This window comes from Arachis hypogaea, chromosome 3 (assembly GCF_003086295.3).
Source record: "Arachis hypogaea cultivar Tifrunner chromosome 3, arahy.Tifrunner.gnm2.J5K5, whole genome shotgun sequence".
Taxonomy (NCBI): Eukaryota; Viridiplantae; Streptophyta; class Magnoliopsida; order Fabales; family Fabaceae; genus Arachis; species Arachis hypogaea.
Genome location: NC_092038.1, coordinates 66,030,835 through 66,051,021, shown reverse-complemented (window position 1 = coordinate 66,051,021; position 20,187 = coordinate 66,030,835). Strand labels below are relative to the sequence as shown.

At 39.6% G+C, this 20,187-nt stretch overlaps 1 non-coding gene across 1 annotated transcript; it reads right to left on the bottom strand.

The window, feature by feature from the left end:
- Positions 1-470: 470 nt before the first annotated feature.
- Positions 471-578, bottom strand: LOC112793720 (small nucleolar RNA R71). Its single transcript, XR_003198419.1, has one exon. It is a non-coding gene; the product is annotated as a small nucleolar RNA R71 (small nucleolar RNA).
- Between the last annotated feature and the right edge of the window lie 19,609 nt (positions 579-20,187).

The following is a 20,187-nucleotide window of genomic DNA, read 5'->3' as shown; positions in this document are numbered from 1 at the left end:
TAAGAGAAGCTAAAGCACTACTCTATGTAGAGGACCTAACAGAAATCTTCAAACAAGAAGAAGACATGGCAACCGAAAACAACAACAATGCCAACAATGCAAGGAAGGTGCTGGGTGATTTTACTGCACCTACTCCCGACTTCTATGGGAGAAGCGTCTCTATCCCTGCCATTGGAGCAAACAACTTTGAGCTTAAGCCTCAATTAGTTTCTCTAATGCAACAGAATTGCAAGTTCTATGGACTTCCATTGGAAGATCCTCATCATTTTTTAGCTAAATTCTTGCAAATCTGTTACACTGTCCAGACCAATGGGGTTGACCCTGAGGTCTACAGACTTATGCTATTCCTTTTTGCTGTAAGAGACAGAGCTAGGATATGGTTGGACTCACAACCTAAAGAAAGCCTGAACACTTGGGAAAAGCTAGTCAATGCCTTCTTGGAAAAGTTTTTTCCACCTCAAAAATTGAGTAAGCTTAGAGTGGAAGTCCAAACCTTCAGACAAAAGGAAGGTGAATCCCTCTATGAAGCTTGGGAAAGATACAAACAATTGATCATAAATTGTCCTTCTGATATGCTTTCTGAATGGAGCATCATAGGTATCTTCTATGATGGTCTGTCTGAACTGTCCAAGATGTCATTGGACAGCTCTGCTGGAGGATCTCTTCATCCGAAGAGGACGCCTGCAGAAGCTCAAGAACTCATTGAAATGGTTGCAAATAACCAATTCATGTACACTTCTGAAAGGAATCCTGTGAACAATGGGACAAATCAGAAGAAAGGAGTTCTTGAGATTGATACTCTGAATGCCATATTGGCTCAGAACAAAATATTGACTCAGCAAGTCAATATGATTTCTCAAAGTCTGTCTGGAATGCAAGCTGCACCAGGCAGTACTAAGGATGCTTCATCTGAAGAAGAAGCTTATGATCCTGATAACCCATCAATGGAAGAGGTGAATTACATGGGAGAACCCTATGGAAACACCTATAATCCTTCATGGAGAAATCATCAAAATCTCTCATGGAAGGATCAACAAAGACCTCAATAAGGTTTCAACAACAATAATGGTGGAAGAAACAGGTTTAGTAATGGCAAGCCTTTTCCATCATCTTCTCAGCAACAGACAGAGAATTCTAAGCAGAGCCACTCTGACTTAGCAACCATGGTCTCTAATCTAATCAAAACCACTCAAAGTTTCATGACTGAAACAAGGTCTTCCATTAGAAACTTGGAGGCACAAGTGGGTCAGCTGAGTAAGAAAGTTACTGAACTCCCTCCTAGTACTCTTCCAAGCAATACAAAAGAGAATCCAAAAGGAGAGTGTAAGGCCATCAAGATGGCCGAAATTGGAGAGGAGGAAGAGGCAGTGATCGCCACTAAGGAAGACCTCAATGGACGTCCACTGGCCTCCAATGAGTTCCCTAATGAGGAACCATGGGAATCTGAGGCTCACACTGAGACCATAGAGATTCCATTGGATTTACTTCTGCCATTCATGAGCTCTGATGAATATTCTTCCTCTGAAGAGGACGAAGATGTCACTGAAGAGCAAGTTGCTAAGTACTTTGGAGCAATCATGAAGCTAAATGACAAGTTATTTGGTAATGAGACATGGGAGGATGAACCCCTTTTGCTCACCAAAGACCTAGATGACTTGACTAGGCAGAGATTACCTCAAAAGAGACAGGACCCTGGGAAGTTCTCAATACCTTGTACATTAGGCACCATGACCTTCGAGAAGGCTCTGTGTGACCTAGGGTCAAGCATAAACCTCATGCCTCTCTCTGTAATGGAGAAGCTAGGGATCTTTGAGGTACAAGCTGCAAAAATCTCACTAGAGATGGCAAACAATTCAAGAAAACAAGCTTATGGACTTGTAGAGGATGTTCTGGTAAAGATTGAAGACCATTACATCCCTGTTGATTTCACAGTCCTAGAGACTGGGAAGTGCATGGATGAATCCATCATCCTTGGCAGACCCTTCCTAGCCACAGCAAAGGCTGTGATTGATGTTGACAGAGGAGAATTGATCATTCAAGTGAATGAAGAACCCTTTGTGTTTAAGGCTCAAGGATATCCCTTTGTAACCATGGAGAGGAACCATGAAGAGCTTCTCTCAAAATAGAATCAAACAGAGCCCCTACAGTCAAACTCTAAGTTTGGTGTTGGAAGGCCACAACCAAATTCTAAGTTTGGTGTTGAACCCCCACATTCAAACTCTAAGTTTGGTGTTGGGAGGTTCTAACATTACTCTGAACATCTGTGAGGCTCCATGAGGGCCCACTTTCAAGCTACTGACATTAAAGAAGTGCTTGTTGGGAGGCAACCCAATGTTATATTTATCTATTTTCCATTGTTATTTTATGTTTTCTATAGGTTGATGATCATGTGAAGTCACAAAAACAATTGAAAAAGCAAAAATAGAATGAAAAATAGAAAGAAAAATAGCACACCCTGGAGGAAAAGCTTGCTGGTGTTTAAACGCGAGTAAGGGTAGCAAATGGGCGTTTAACGCCCAGTCTGGCACCATTCTGGGCATTTAACGCAAGAAAGGGGCACCAGACTGGAGTTTAATGCCAGAAAGGGGCACCAGATTGGCGTTTAACGCTAGAAAAGGGCAACAGCCCCGCGTTTAACGCCAGGATTGGCAAAAAGGGCATTTTACATGCCACTTGGTGCAGGGATGAGCTATCCTTGACACCTCAGGATCTGTGGACCCCATAGGATCCCCACCTACCCCACTCCATCTCATCTATTTCCTCTTCTTCTACTCTTTTCTTTCCTCTTTTGCTCGAGGACGAGCAAACCTTCTAAGTTTGGTGTGGTAAAAGCGTTGCTTTTTGTTTTTCCATAACCATTTATGGCACCTAAGGCCGGAAAAACCTCTAGAAAGAGGAAAGGGAAGGCAAAAGCTTCCACTTACGAGTCATGGGAGATGGAGAGATTCATCTCAAGGGTGCATCAAGATCACTTCTATGAAGTTGTGGCCATGAAGAAGGTGATCCCCGAGGTCCCTTTCAAACTCAAAAAGAGTGAATATCCGGAGATCCGACATGAAATCCGAAGAAGAGGTTGGGAAGTTCTTACCAACCCCATTCAACAAGTCGGAATCTTAATGGTTCAAGAGTTCTATGCCAATGCATGGATCACCAAGAACCATGATCAAAGTGTGAACCCGGACCCAAAGAATTGGCTTACAATGGTTTGGGGGAAATGCTTAGATTTTAGTCCGGAAAATGTAAGGTTGGCATTCAACTTGCCCATGATGCAAGGAGATGAATATCCCTACACTAGAAGGGTCAACTTTGATCAAAGGTTGGACCAAGTCCTCATAGACATTTGTGAAGAGGGCGCTCAATGGAAGAGAGATTCAAAAGGGAAGCCGGTTCAACTGAAAAGGCATGAGCTCAAGCCCGTGGTTAGGGGATGGTTGGAGTTTATCCAACGCTCAATCATTCCCACTAGCAACCAGTCCGAAGCTACTATAGACCAGGCTATCATGATTCATAGCATCATGATTGGAGAGGAAGTAGAAGTTCATGAGGTTATATCCCAAGAACTTTATAAGGTGGTGGACAAGTCCTCTACCTTGGCAAGGTTAGCCTTCCCTCATCTCATTTGTCACCTCTGTAATTCAGTTGGAATTAACATAGAGGGAGACATCCTCATTGATGAGGACAAGCCCATCACTAAGAAGAGGATGGAGCAAACAAGAGATCCCACCCATGGACATGAGGAAATTCCTCATCATGAAATCCCTGAGATGCCTCAAGGGATGCACTTTCCTCCACAAAACTATTGGGAGCAAATCAACACCTCCCTAGGAGAATTGAGTTCCAACATGGGACAACTAAGGGTGGAGCACCAAGAACATTCCATCTTCCTCCATGAAATTAGTGAAGATCAAAGAATCATGAGAGAGGAGCAACAAAGGCAAGGAAGAGACATTGAGGAGCTCAAGCACTCCATAAGATCTTCAAGAGGAAGAATAAGCCGCCATCACTAAGGTGGACCCGTTCTTTAATCTCCTTGTTCTTTATTTTTCTGTTTTTCGAAAATTATGTTTTATGTTTTATTTATGTATGTTTGTGTCTTACGATCATTGGTGTCTTAGTGTATATGCCTTAAAGTTATGAATGTCCTATGAATCCATCACCTTTCTTAAATGAAAAATGTTCTTAATTGAAAAAGAAAAGAATTGCATGAATTTCGAATTTTATAACAGATTAATTATTTTGATGTGGTGGCAATACTTTTGATTTCTGAATGTATGCTTGAACAGTGCATATGTCTTTTGAATTTGTTGTTCATGAATGTTAAAATTTTTGGCTCTTGAAAGAATGATGAAAAAGGATACATGTTACTGAGGATCTGAAAAAATCATAAAAATGATTCTTGAAGCAAGAAAAAGCAGTGAATTAAAAAAAAAAGAGAAGAAAAAAAAGAGAGCAAGCAGAAAAAGCCAATAGCCCTTTAAACCAAAAGGCAAGGATAATAAAAAGGATCCAAGGCTTTGAGCATCAATGGATAGGAGGGCCTACAGGAATAACATCCTGGCCTAAGTGGCTAAACCAAGCTGTCCCTAACCATGTGCTTGTGGCGTGAAGGTGTCAAGTGAAAACTTGAGGCTGAGCGGTTAAAGTCGTGATCCAAAGCAAAAAGAGTGTGCTTAAGAACCCTGGACACCTCTAATTGGGGACTCTAGCAAAGCTTAGTCACAATCTGAAAAGGTTCACCCAGTTACGTGTCTGTGGCATGGATGTAACCGGTGGTGATACTGGAAAACAAAATGCTTAGGGCCACGGCCAAGACTCATAAGTAGCTGTGTTCAAGAATCAACATGCTTAACTAGGAAAGTCAATAACACTATCCAAAATTCTGAGTTCCCAGAGACGCCAATCACTCTGAACTTCAAAGGAAAAAGTGAGATGCCAAAACTATTCAGAGGCAAAAAGCTACAAGTCCCGCTCATCTAGTTATAATTAATATTCATTGATATTCTGGAATTTATAGTATATTCTCTTCTTTTATCCTATTTGATTTTCAGTTGCTTGGGGACAAGCAACAATTTAAGTTTGGTGTTGTGATGAGCGGATAATTTATACGCTTTTTGGCATTGTTTTTAGGTAGTTTTTAGTAAGTTTGAGCTACTTTTAGGGATGTTTTCATTAGTTTTTATGTTAAATTCACATTTCTGGACTTTACTATGAGTTTGTGTGTTTTTCTGTGATTTCAGGTAAATTCTGGCTGAAATTGAGGGACTTGAGCAAAATTCTGAAAAAGGCTGACAAAAGGACTGCTGATGCTGTTGGAATCTGACCTCCCTGCACTCAATAACACTATCCAGATTCTGAGTTCCTATAGAAGCCAATCATTATGAACTTCAAAGGATAAGGTGAGATGCCAGAACTGTTCAGAGGCAAAAAGCTAAAAGCCCCGCTCATCTAATTAATACTGATCTTCATAGATGTTGTTGGAATTCATTGTATATTCTCTTCTTTTTATCCTATTTGATTTTCAATTGCTTGGGGACAAGCAATAATTTAACTTTGGTGTTGTGATGAGCGGATAATTTATACGCTTTTTGGCATTGTTTTTAGTATGCTTTTAGTATGTTTTAGTTAGTTTTTATTATATTTTTATTAGTTTTTATTTAAAATTCACTTTTCTGGACTTTACTATGAGTTTGTGTATTTTTCTGTGATTTCAGGTATTTTCTGGCTGAAATTGAGGGACCTGAGCAAAAATCTGATTCAAAGGCTGAAAAGGGCTGCAGATGCTGTTGGATTCTGACCTCCCTGCACTCGAAGTAAATTTTCTGGAGCTACAGAAGCCCAATTGGCGCGCTCTCATATGCGTTGGAAATTAGACATCCAGGGCTTTCCAGAAATATATAATAGTTCATACTTTGCCCGAGATTTGAAGGCCCAAATAGACATTCCAAGTCAGCTTCAGAATTCCCGGCGTTAAACGCCGGAACTGGCACAAAAGTGGGAGTTAAACGCCCAAACTGGCACAAAAGCTGGCGTTTAACTCCAAGAAAAGTCTCTACACATGGAAGCTTCAATGCTCAGCCCAAGCACACACCAAGTGGGCTCGGAAGTGGATTTTGACGTCATTTACTCATTTCTGTAAACCCTAGGCTACTAGTTCTCTATAAATAGTACCTTTTTCTATTGTATTTAGGAATCTTTCAATCTTCGGATCATCTTTTGATCATGTTTTTATGATTGAACCCTCTTTGGAAGGCTGGCCATTTGGCCATGCCTAGACCTTGTTCTTATGTATTTTCAACGGTAGAGTTTCTACACACCATAGATTAAGGTGTGGAGCTCTGCTGTACCTCGAGTATTAATGTAATTACTATTGTTCTTCTATTCAATTCAGCTTATTCTTGTTCTAAGATATCACTTGTTCCTCAACATAATGAATGTGATGATCCATGACACTCATCATCATTCTCACCTATGAACGTGTGCCTGACAACCACCTCCGTTCTACCTTAGATTAAGTGGATATCTCTTGGATTCCTTAATCAGAATCTTCGTGGTATAAGATAGAATCCATTGGCGGCCATTCTTGAGAATTCGGAAGGACTAAACCTTGTCTGTGGTATTTTGAGTAGGATTCAGGGATTGAATGACTGTGACGAGCTTCAAACTCGCGATTGTGGGGCGTTAGTGACAGACGCAAAAGAATCACTGAATTCTATTCCGACATGATCGAGAACCGACAGATGAATAGCTGTGCTGTGACAGAGCGCGTTGAACATTTTCACTGAGAGGATGGGACTGTAGCCATTGACAACGGTGATGCCCAACATACAGCTTGCCATGGAAAGGAGTAAGAAGGATTGGATGAAGACAGCAGGAAAGCAGAGAGACGGAAGGGACAAAGCATCTCCATACGCTTATCTGAAATTCTCACCAGTGAATTACATAAGTATCTCTATCTTTATTTTATGTTTTATTCATCTTTTAATTATCAATCCTCCATAACCATTTGAATCTGCCTGACTGAGATTTACAAGATGACCATAGCTTACTTCATACCAACAATCTCCGTGGGATCGACCCTTATTCGCGTAAGGTTTATTACTTGGACGACCCAGTGCACTTGCTGGTTAGTTGTGCGAAGTTGTGATAAAGAGTTGAGATTGCAATTGAGCGTACCATGTTGATGGCGCCATTGATTATCACAATTTCGTGTACCAGTCATCTAGCTGTGCATCTAGAACTATGGGGTCTGGAGGAAAATTCCACTCTGGAGGAATCATAGAAATATAGTCATCAAATAGAACTAGCTTAGCAAACAATGCAAGCTCAGGTGCCACCTGGTTTGCTTGCTGTGCTGGGTTTGGATGTCTGGGTCCATCAGGGAATGGATATTCTGGAGCATCGGGATGAAGCCATGATAATGGAAACTTTTAAGGAGCGTCAGGATCAAAGAAAGAGCTATCTAAGGAGTACTGAAAGGGGCGGTCACGTAATACATATAGTGGTATCCGAGGATCCGCTGCTAATACGTAGTAGCTATAAAATACCGTGTCCTCATATATATGGGGCTGCTCTATCTCATAGAAAAGGATGCTCGTCTCTATCTAAAGAGGGAAAGAAAGGGGTAAAAATTGGGGAGTTTTTAGTAAGGTCAAGTTAATTAGTTGAGTTAATTGCTTTCGTCGTTATCACCAGATAGTAAAATATTTCATGAACATAACTAGATAGTAAACAAATAATATAGAAGACAGAGCACAAGAGAAATACAAGAAGCAGAATATAATCATAGAAAATGTACAACAAAGAATGACGCATGTCTAGTCCTAGTGCAGGTCATGAGCTCATTTGTTGGTTACTAACCCACTTCCAACATTACCCAGCAACTGATCCGGGTGTGGCTTTCCAGTTAGTATATGATGAGCGGATAATTTATACGCTTTTTGGCATTGTTTTTAGGTAGTTTTTAGTAAGTTTGAGCTACTTTTAGGGATGTTTTCATTACTTTTTATGTTAAATTCACATTTCTGGACTTTACTATGAGTTTGTGTGTTTTTCTATGATTTCAGGTAAATTCTGGCTGAAATTGAGGGACTTGAGCAAAATTCTGAAAAAGGCTGACAAAAGGACTGCTGATGCTGTTGGAATCTGACCTCCCTGCACTCAAAATGGATTTTCTGGAGCTACAGAACTCCAATTGGCGCGCTCTCAACGGCCTTGGAAAGTAGACATCCAGAGCTTTCCAGAAATATATAATAGTCCATACTTTATTCGGGAATTGACGACGTAACTTGGCGTTGAACGCCAAGTTCATGCTGCTGTCTGGAGTTAAACGCCAGAAAAACGTCATGATTCGGAGTTGAACGCCCAAAACACGTCATAACTCGGAGTTCAACTCCAAGAGAAGCCTCAGCTCGTGGATTGATCAAGCTCAGCCCAAGCATACACCAAGTGGGCCCCGGAAGTGGATTTATGCATCAATTACTTACTCATGTAAACCCTAGTAGCTAGTTTATTTATAAATAGGACTTTTTACCAGTGTATTAGACATCTTGGGACGATTAGTTCTCAGATCATGGGGGCTGGCCATTCGGCCATGCCTGAACCTTTTACTTATGTATTTTCAACGGTGGAGTTTCTGCACACCATAGATTAAGGGTGTGGAGCTCTGCTGTACCTCAAGTATTAATGCAATTCTATTTTCTTTTATTCAAATCTCTCTTATTCTTATTCCAAGATATTCATTCGTACCCAAGAACATGATGAATGTGATGATTATGTGACGCTCATTATCATTCTCACTTATGAACGCACGTGATTGACAACCACTTCCGTTCTACATGCAACAGAGCTTGAATGTGTATCTCTTAGATTCCCCAACAGAATCTTCGTGGTATAAGCTAGATAGATGGCGGCATTTATGAGGATCCGGAAAGTCTCACCTTGTCTGTGGTATTCCGAGTAGGATTCCGGTAATGAATGACCGTGACGTGCTTCAGACTCGCAAGTGCTGGGCGTTAGTGACAGACGCAAAAGAATCAAGGGATTCTATTCCAGTAGGAGCGGGAACCAACCAATGATTAGCCGTGCTGTGACAGAATGCGTGAGCGTAGTTTTCACTGCGAGGATGGGATGTAGCCTTCGCCCAGGTGATGCCTCCAGACGATTAGCCATGCGAGTGACAGCCGCAGAGGATCATTTTCCCGAGAGGATTCAAAGTAGCCATCGTCGAACGGTGAACCCCTATACACAGCTTGCCATGGAAAGGAGTAAGAAGGATTGAGTTGAAGCAGTGGGAAAGCAGGCGTTCTTGAGCCATACAGTATCTCCATTCGCTTATCTGAAATTCCCACCAATGAATCTGCATAAGTATCCTATCCCTTTTATTATTTCTATTTTCTTATTTCTATTTTCGAAAACCCATAAACCAATTTAATCTGCCTAACTGAGATTTACAAGGTGACCATAGCTTGCTTCATACCAACAATCTCTGTGGGATCGACCCTTACTCGCGTAAGGTTTATTACTTGGACGACCCAGTACACTTGCTGGTTAGTTGAACGGAGTTGTGTCCACTCGTGCCAATTTCAAATTCCATAAAAGTACAACTTAAAGAATAGTGATCACAATTTCGTCCACCAAGTTTTTGGCGCCGTTGCCGGGGATTGTTCGAGTATGGACAACTGACGGTTCATCTTGTTGCTCAGATTAGGTAATTTTCTTTTCAAAAACTTTTCAAAAATCTTTTTTTTTTCAAAATTTTCTTTTCTTTTTCGTTTTTCCAAAAAAATATTTTCGAAAAAAATTAATAAAAATACAAAAAAATTAGAAAATCATAAAAATCAAAAATATTTTGCGTTTCTTGTTTGAGTCTTGAGTCAAATTTTAAGTTTGGTGTCAATTGCATGCTTTAAAAATTTTTCTTGCATTTTTCGAAAACTCCATGCATTCATAGTGTTCTTCATGATCTTCAAGTTTTTCTTGACAAGTCTTCTTGTTTGATCTTGATGATTTCTTGTTTTGTGTTGTTTGTTGTTTTTCATATGCATTTTTCATTTGTTAGAGTCCATGCATCAAAGATTTCTAAGTTTGGTGTCTTGCATGTTTTCTTTGCATCAAAAATTTTTCAAAATTATGTTCTTGATGTTTATCATGATCTTCAAAGTGTTCTTGGTGTTCATCTTGACATTCATAGTGTTCTTGCATGCATCTTGTGTTTTGATCCAAAATTTTCATGTTTTGGGTCATTTTTGTGTTTTTCTCTCTCATCAAAAAAAATTTCAAAAATCAAAAAAATATCTTTTCCTTTTTTATCTCCTAAATTTCGAAAATTTGAGTTGACTTAGTCAAAATATTTTAAAATTAGTTGTTTCTTACAAAGTCAAGTCAAATTTTCAATTTTAAAAATCTTATCTTTTCAAAACTTTTTCAAAAAAATTAAATCTTTTCCTTTTTTTCTTATTAATTTTCGAAATTTTTTTTAAAATATTTTTCAAAATCTTTTTCTTATCTTTTACATCATATTTTCAAAAAAATTAGCTAACAAGCAAATGTGATTGATTCAAAAATTTGAAGTTTGTTACTTTCTTGTTAAGAAAGGTTCAATCTTTAAATTCTAAAATCTTATCTTTTAGTTTCTTGTTAGTTAAGTAATTAATTTTAATTTTAAAAAATTAAATCTTTTTCAAAACTAATTTCAATCATATCTTTTTAAAACCATATCTTTTAAAATCATATCTTTTCAAAAAAATATCTTTTTAATCTTATCTTTTCAAAAATCATATCTTTTTATCTTATCTTTTTCAAAATTTGATTTCAAAATATCTTATCTAACTTCTTATCTTCTTATCTTTTTCAAAATTTGATTTCAAATCTTTTTCAATCAACTAACCAACTTTTTGTTTGTTTCTTATCTTTTTTAAAACCACCTAACTACTTTTCCCTCTCTAATTTTCGAAAATATCTCATCCCTTTTTCAAAAACTCTTTTTGTTTTAAATTTTAATTTTAAACTTATCTTATCTTTAATTTTCGAAAAGTACTAACCCGTTTTTCAAAAATTATTTTCGAAATTTCTCTTCTCTTTTCTTATTCTATTTAATTATTTAATTACTAACACTTCTCTTCACCTCTCTTCATCTAAGAATCCGAACTTCTTATATCCCTTGTATTTGGATTCTTCTATCCCCTTCTTCTTCTACTAACATAAAGGAATCTCTATACTGTGACATAGAGGATTCCTCTTTCTCTTCTTGTTTTCTTCTCTTTCATATGAGCAGGAACAGGGAAAAAGGCACTCTTGTTGAAATTGATCCAGAACCTGAAAGGACTCTGAAGAGAAAATTAAGAGAAGCTAAATTACAACAATCCAGAAACAACCTTTCAGAAATTTTCGAACAAGAGAAGGAGATGGCAGCCGAAAATAATAATAATAATGCAAGGAGAATGCTTGGTGACTTCACAAAGCCAACGTCCAAGTTTGATGGAAGAAGCATCTCCATTCCTGCCATTGGAGCCAACAACTTTGAGCTGAAACCTCAGCTAGTTGCCTTAATGCAACAAAACTGCAAGTTTTATGGACTTCCATCTGAAGATCCCTATCAGTTCTTAACTGAGTTCTTGCAGATCTGTGAGACTGTAAAGACGAATGGAGTTGATCCTGAAGTCTACAGACTCATGCTTTTCCCTTTTGCTGTAAGAGACAGAGCTAGAATATGGTTGGATTCACAACCCAAGGATAGCCTAGACTCCTGGGATAAGCTGGTCACAGCCTTCTTGGATAAATTCTTTCCTCCTCAAAAGCTGAGCAAGCTGAGAGTGGATGTTCAAACCTTCAAACAAAAAGATGGTGAATCCCTCTATGAAGCTTGGGAAAGATACAAGCAGCTGACCAAAAGATGTCCATCTGACATGTTTTCAGAATGGACCATATTAGATATATTCTATTATGGCCTCTCTGAATTTTCGAAAATGTCATTGGACCATTCTGCAGGTGGATCTATTCACCTAAAGAAAACGCCCGAAGAGGCTCAAGAACTCATTGACATGGTTGCAAACAACCAGTTCATGTACACTTCTGAGAGGAATTTCGTTAATAATGGGATACCCCAAAAGAAAGGAGTTCTTGAAATTGATGCTCTGAATGCCATATTGGCTCAGAACAAAGTGTTGACTCAACAGGTCAACATGATCTCTCAAAATCTGAATGGATGGCAACAAGCATCCAACAGTACTAGAGAGGCAGCTTCTGAAGAAGCTTATGATCCTGAGAACCCTGCCATGGCAGAGGTTAATTACCTGGGTGAACCTTATGGAAACACCTATAACCCATCATGGAGAAATCATCCAAATTTCTCCTGGAAGGATCAACAAAAGCCTCAACAAGGCTTTAACAATGGTGGACGCAATAGGCTAAGCAATAGCAAGCCATATCCATCATCTTCTCAGCAACAGACAGAGAAATCTGAACAAAACACTTCTAATTTAGCCAATATTGTCTCTGATCTGTCAAAGGCCACTTTCAGTTTCATGAATGAAACAAGATCCTCCATTAGAAATCTGGAGGCACAAGTAGGCCAGCTGAGTAAGAAAGTCATTGAAACTCCTCCCAGTATTCTCCCAAGCAACACAGAAGAAAATCCAAAAGGAGAGTGCAAGGCCATTGATGTGATCAATGTGGCCGAATGCACAAGGGAGGAAGAGGACGAAAATCCTAGTGAGGAAGACCTCCTGGGACGTCCCTCAAGCAAGAAGGAGTTTCCTATTAAGGATCCAAAGGAATCTAAGGCCCATACAGAGACCATAGAGATTCCATTAAATCTCCTTCTGCCATTCATGAGCTCTGAAGACTATTCTTCCTCTGAAGAGGATGAAGATGTGACTGGAGAGCAAGTTGCTCAATATTTAGGAGCTATCATGAAGCTGAATGCCAAGTTGTTTGGTAATGAGACTTGGGAAAGTGAACCTCCCTTGCTCATTAGTGAACTAGATACTTGGATTCAGAAAACTCTACCTCAAAAGAAACAAGATCCTGGCAAGTTCTTAATACCTTGTACCATTGGCACCATGAGCTTTGAAAAAGCTCTATGTGATCTAGGGTCAGGGATAAATCTTATGCCACTCTCTGTAATGGAGAAGCTAGGGATCATTGAGGTACAACCTGCCTTGTTCTCATTGCAATTGGCAGATAGGTCATTGAGACAAGCTTATGGAATAGTAGAGGACGTGTTAGTAAAGGTTGAAGGCCTTTACATCCCTGCTGATTTCATAATCTTAGACACTAGGAAGGAAGAGGATGATTGCATCATCCTTGGAAGACCTTTCCTAGCCACAGCAGAAGCTGTGATAGATGTCAACAGAGGTGAGTTAGTCCTTCAATTGAATGGGGACTACCTTGTGTTTAAGGCACATGGCCATCCCTCTGTGACAGAAGAGAGTAAGCATGAAGAGCTTCTCTCAGTTCAGAGTCAAGAAGAACCCACACAGTCAAACTCTAAGTTTGGTGTTGTGAGGCCACAACCAAACTCTAAGTTTGGTGTTAAGACCCCATATCCAAACTCTAAGTTTGGTGTTGGGACTACACTAACATTGACCTGATCACCTTGTGGCTCCATGAGAGCCACTGTCAAGCTATTGACATTAAAGAAGCGCTTGTTAGGAGGCAACCCAATTTTATTTATCTAATTTTATTTTTATTTTATTGTTATTTTGTGTTTTATTAGGTACATGATCATGAGGAGTCACGAAAAAATAAAAAAAAATTAAAAACAGAGTCAAAAACAGAAGAAAAAAATTTTTCACCCTGGAGGTCGCGCAGACTGGCGTTCAACGCCAGTAAGATGCATCTGGCTGGTGTTCAACGCCAGAACAGAGCACTATTCTGGCGCTGAACGCCAGAAACAAGCAACATCCTGGCGCTGAACGCCAGGAATATGCCCAGAGAAGAAAAGCTGGCGCTGAACGCCAGCAACAAGCATGAAACTGGCGTTCAACGCCAGAAAAATGCTTTACATGGGCGTTGAACGCCCAAAACATGCTTTACATGGGCGTTGAACGCCCAGAACGTGCACCAATGGGCGTTTAAACACCAGTTTGGTATACAAAGGCATTATACATGCCTATTTGGTGCAGGAATGGTATATCTTGACACCTCAGGATCCTGTGGACCCCACAGGATCACCTCAGGATCTGTGGACCCCACAGGATCCCCACCTAATATATTCCCACCTTACCTCCTAATCCTATTTTTGTGATTTGTATTCCCCATGTCACAAAACCCAACACTCCTCACCAATCACCTCAATTCCTCTTCCCAATTACCCCTTCACCACTCACATCAATCCACTCTTCCCCATAAACCCCACCTACCTTCATAAAATTCAAAATCAATTTCCCACCCATTCCCACCCAAAATGGCCGAACACCCACCCTCCCCTCTCCCTATAAATACCCTTCCATTCTACTTCATTTTCACACAACACTAACCCATCTTCTCTCCCTTAGCCGAACCTACCTCTCTCCCTCTCTACCATATTTTCTTCTTCTTCTTCTTCTCTTCTTTTCTTTCTTGCTCGAGGGCGAGCAAAATTTTAAGTTTGGTGTGGTAAAAGCATAAGCTTTTTGTTTTTCCATTACCATTAATGGCACCTAAGGCCAGAGAAACCTCAATGGGAAGACAAAAGCTTCCACCTCTGAGTCTTGGGAGATGGAAAGACTCATATAAAGCCGTCATAGCTCAGTGGAGAATAGATTCCAAAGGCAAGCCAGTTTAACTAAGAAGACTGGATCTCAAGCCTGTGGCTAGAGGATGGTTGGAGTTCATTCAACGCTCCATCATTCCTACTAGCAACCGATCTGAAGTCACTGTGGATCGGGCTATCATGATCCATAGCATCATGATTGGAGAGGAAGTAGAAGTTCATGAGGTCATCTCCAATGAACTCTATAAAATAGCCGATAAGTCCTCTACCATGGCAAGGCTAGCTTTTCCTCACCTTATTTGCCATCTGTACTACTCAACTGGAGTTATCATAGAAGGAGACACCTCCATTGAAGAGGATAAGCCCATCACCAAGAAGAGGATGGAGCAAGCAAGAGAAACCATGCACGGTTCTCAAGAAGTGCATGAGGAAGCTCATCATCAACAAATTCCTGAGATGCCTCAAGGGATGCACTTTCCTCCCAACAACTATTGGGAGCAACTCAACACCTCCTTAGAAGATTTGAGCCACAATGTGGAACAATTAAGGGTGGAACATCATGAGCACTCCATCATTCTCCAAGAAATAAGAGAAGATCAAAGAGCAATGAGGGAGGAGCAACAAAGGCAAGGAATGGACATAGAAGAGCTTAAGGACATTGTTGGCCCTTCAAGAAGAAGACGCCACTAAAGGTGGATTCATTCCTTGTTTTCGGTTTTTAATGTTGTGTTTATCTATGTTTTGTGTCTCTACTTCATGATCATTAGTATGTAACCATGCCTTAAAGCTATGAATAAAATCCATTAATCCTTCACCTCTCTTAAATGAAAAATGTTTTAATTCAAAAGAACAAGAAGTACATGAATTTCGAATTTATCCTTGAATTTAATTTTAATTATATTGATGTGGTGACAATACTTTTTGTTTTCTGAATGAATGATTGAACAGTGCATATGTCTTTCGATCTTGTTGTTTATGAGTGTTAAAATTGTTGGCTCTTGAAAGAATGATGAACAAAGAGAAATGTTATTGATGATCTGAAAAATCATGAAATTGATTCTTGAAGCAAGAAAAAGCAGTGAAAAAGCAAAGGCTTGCGAAAAAAAAAGGAGAGAAATTGGCGAAAAAAAATTAGAAAGAAAAAAAGAAGGAGCAGTAAAAAAAGCCAATAGCCCTTAAAACCAAAAGGCAAGGGTAAAAAGGATCCAAGGCTTTGAGCATCAATGGATAGGAGGGCCCAAGGAAATAAAATCCAGGCCTAAGCGGCTAAATCAAGCTGTCCCTAACCATGTGCTTGTGTCATGAAGGTCCAAGTGAAAAGCTTGAGACTGAGTGGTTAAAGTCGTGATCCAAAGCAAAAGAGTGTGCTTAAGAGCTCTGGACACCACTAACTGGGGACTCTAGCAAAGCTAAGTCACAATCTGAAAAGGTTCACCTAGTTATGTGTCTGTGGCATTTATGTATCCGGTGGTAATACTGGAAAACAAAATGCTTAGGGCCACGGCCAAGACTCATAAGTAGCTGTGTTCAAGAATCAACATGCTTAACTAGGAAAGTCAATAACACTATCCAAAATTCTGAGTTCCCAGAGACGCCAATCACTCTGAACTTCAAAGGAAAAAGTGAGATGCCAAAACTATTCAGAGGCAAAAAGCTACAAGTCCCGCTCATCTAGTTATAATTAATATTCATTGATATTCTGGAATTTATAGTATATTCTCTTCTTTTATCCTATTTGATTTTCAGTTGCTTGGGGACAAGCAACAATTTAAGTTTGGTGTTGTGATGAGCGGATAATTTATACGCTTTTTGGAATTGTTTTTAGGTAGTTTTTAGTAAGTTTGAGCTACTTTTAGGGATGTTTTCATTAGTTTTTATGTTAAATTCACATTTCTGGACTTTACTATGAGTTTGTGTGTTTTTCTGTGATTTCAGGTAAATTCTGGCTGAAATTGAGGGACTTGAGCAAAATTCTGAAAAAGGCTGACAAAAGGACTGCTGATGCTGTTGGAATCTGACCTCCCTGCACTCAATAACACTATCCTGATTCTGAGTTCCTATAGAAGCCAATCATTCTGAACTTCAAAGGATAAGGTGAGATGCCAGAACTGTTCAGAGGCAAAAAGCTAAAAGCCCCGCTCATCTAATTAATACTGATCTTCATAGATGTTGTTGGAATTCATTGTATATTCTCTTCTTTTTATCCTATTTGATTTTCAATTGCTTGGGGACAAGCAACAATTTAACTTTGGTGTTGTGATGAGCGGATAATTTATACGCTTTTTGGCATTGTTTTTAGTATGCTTTTAGTATGTTTTAGTTAGTTTTTATTATATTTTTATTAGTTTTTTTTTAAAATTAACTTTTCTGGACTTTACTATGAGTTTGTGTGTTTTTCTGTGATTTCAGGTATTTTCTGGCTGAAATTGAGGGACCTGAGCAAAAATCTGATTCAGAGGCTGAAAAGGGCTGCAGATGCTGTTGGATTCTGACCTCCCTGCACTCGAAGTAAATTTTCTGGAGCTACAGAAGCCCAATTGGCGCGCTCTCATATGCGTTGGAAATTAGACATCCAGGGCTTTCCAGAAATATATAATAGTTCATACTTTGCCCGAGATTTGATGGCCCAAATAGACATTCCAAGTCAGCTTCAGAATTCCCGGCGTTAAACGCCGGAACTGGCACAAAAGTGGGAGTTAAACGCCCAAACTGGCACAAAAGCTGGCGTTTAACTCCAAGAAAAGTCTCTACACATGGAAGCTTCAATGCTCAGCCCAAGCACACACCAAGTGGGCTCAGAAGTTGATTTTGACGTCATTTACTCATTTCTGTAAACCCTAGGCTACTAGTTCTCTATAAATAGTACCTTTTGCTATTGTATTTAGGAATCTTTCAATCTTCGGATCATCTTTTGATCATGTTTTTATGATTGAACCCTCTTTGGAAGGCTGGCCATTTGGCCATGCCTAGACCTTGTTCATATGTATTTTCAACGGTAGAGTTTCTACACACCATAGATTAAGGTGTGGAGCTCTGCTGTACCTCGAGTATTAATGTAATTACTATTGTTCTTCTATTCAATTCAGCTTATTCTTGTTCTAAGATATCACTTGTTCCTCAACATAATGAATGTGATGATCCATGACACTCATCATCATTCTCACCTATGAACGTGTGCCTGACAACCACTTCCGTTCTACCTTAGATTAAGTGGATATCTCTTGGATTCCTTAATCAGAATCTTCGTGGTATAAGATAGAATCCATTGGCGGCCATTCTTGAGAATTCGGAAGGACTAAACCTTGTCTGTGGTATTTTGAGTAGGATTCAGGGATTGAATGACTGTGACGAGCTTCAAACTCGCGATTGTGGGGCGTCAGTGACAGACGCAAAAGAATCACTGGATTCTATTCCGACATGATCGAGAACCGACAGATGAATAGCTGTGCTGTGACAGAGCGCGTTGAACATTTTCACTGAGAGGATGGGACTGTAGCCATTGACAACGGTGATGCCCAACATACAGCTTGCCATGGAAAGGAGTAAGAAGGATTGGATGAAGACAGTAGGAAAGCAGAGAGACGGAAGGGACAAAGCATCTCCATACGCTTATCTGAAATTCTCACCAGTGAATTACATAAGTATCTCTATCTTTATTTTATGTTTTATTCATCTTTTAATTATCAATCCTCCATAACCATTTGAATCTGCCTGACTGAGATTTACAAGATGACCATAGCTTACTTCATACCAACAATCTCCGTGGGATCGACCCTTATTCGCGTAAGGTTTATTACTTGGACGACCCAGTGCACTTGCTGGTTAGTTGTGCGAAGTTGTGATAAAGAGTTGAGATTGCAATTGAGCGTACCATGTTGATGGCGCCATTGATTATCACAATTTCGTGTACCAGTCATCTAGCTGTGCATCTAGAACTATGGGGTCTGGAGGAAAATTCCACTCTGGAGGAATCATAGAAATATAGTCATCAAATAGAACTAGCTTAGCAAACAATGCAAGCTCAGGTGCCACCTGGTTTGCTTGCTGTGCTGGGTTTGGATGTCTGGGTCCATCAGGGAATGGATATTCTGGAGCATCGGGATGAAACCATGATAATGGAAACTTTTAAGGAGCGTCAGGATCAAAGAAAGAGCTATCTAAGGAGTACTGAAAGGGGCGGTCACGTAATACATATAGTGGTATCCGAGGATCCGCTGCTAATACGTAGTAGCTATAAAATACCGTGTCCTCATATATATGGGGCTGCTCTATCTCATAGAAAAGGATGCTCGTCTCTATCTAAAGAGGGAAAGAAAGGGGTAAAAATTGGGGAGTTTTTAGTAAGGTCAAGTTAATTAGTTGAGTTAATTGCTTTCGTCGTTATCACAAGATAGTAAAATATTTCATGAACATAACTAGATAGTAAACAAATAATATAGAAGACAGAGCACAAGAGAAATACAAGAAGCAGAATATAATCATAGAAAATGTACAACAAAGAATGACGCATGTCTAGTCCTAGTGCAGGTCATGAGCTCATTTGTTGGTTACTAACCCACTTCCAACATTACCCAGCAACTGATCCGGGTGTGGCTTTCCAGTTAGTATATGATGAGCGGATAATTTATACGCTTTTTGGCATTGTTTTTAGGTAGTTTTTAGTAAGTTTGAGCTACTTTAAGGGATGTTTTCATTAGTTTTTATGTTAAATTCACATTTCTGGACTTTACTATGAGTTTGTGTGTTTTTCTGTGATTTCAAGTAAATTCTGGCTGAAATTGAGGGACTTGAGCAAAATTCTGAAAAAGGCTGACAAAAGGACTGCTGATGCTGTTGGAATCTGACCTCCCTGCACTTAAAATGGATTTTCTGGAGCTAAAGAACTCCAATTGGCGCGCTCTCAACGGCGTTGGAAAGTAGACATTCAGAGCTTTCCAGCAATATATAATAGTCCATACTTTATTCGGGAATTGACGACGTAACTTGGCGTTGAACGCCAAGTTCATGCTGCTGTCTGGAGTTAAACGCCAGAAAAACGTCATGATCCGGAGTTGAACGCCCAAAACACGTCATAACTCGGAGTTCAACTCCAAGAGAAGCCTCAGCTCGTGGATTGATCAAGCTCAGCCCAAGCATACACCAAGTGGGCCCCGGAAGTGGATTTATGCATCAATTACTTACTCATGTAAACCCTAGTAGCTAGTTTATTTATAAATAGGACTTTTTACCAGTGTATTAGACATCTTGGGACGATTAGTTCTCAGATCATGGGGGCTGGCCATTCGGCCATGCCTGAACCTTTTACTTATGTATTTTCAACGGTGGAGTTTCTGCACACCATAGATTAAGGGTGTGGAGCTCTGCTGTACCTCAAGTATTAATGCAATTCTATTTTCTTTTATTCAAATCTCTCTTATTCTTATTCCAAGATATTCATTCGTACCCAAGAACATGATGAATGTGATGATTATGTGACGCTCATTATCATTCTCACT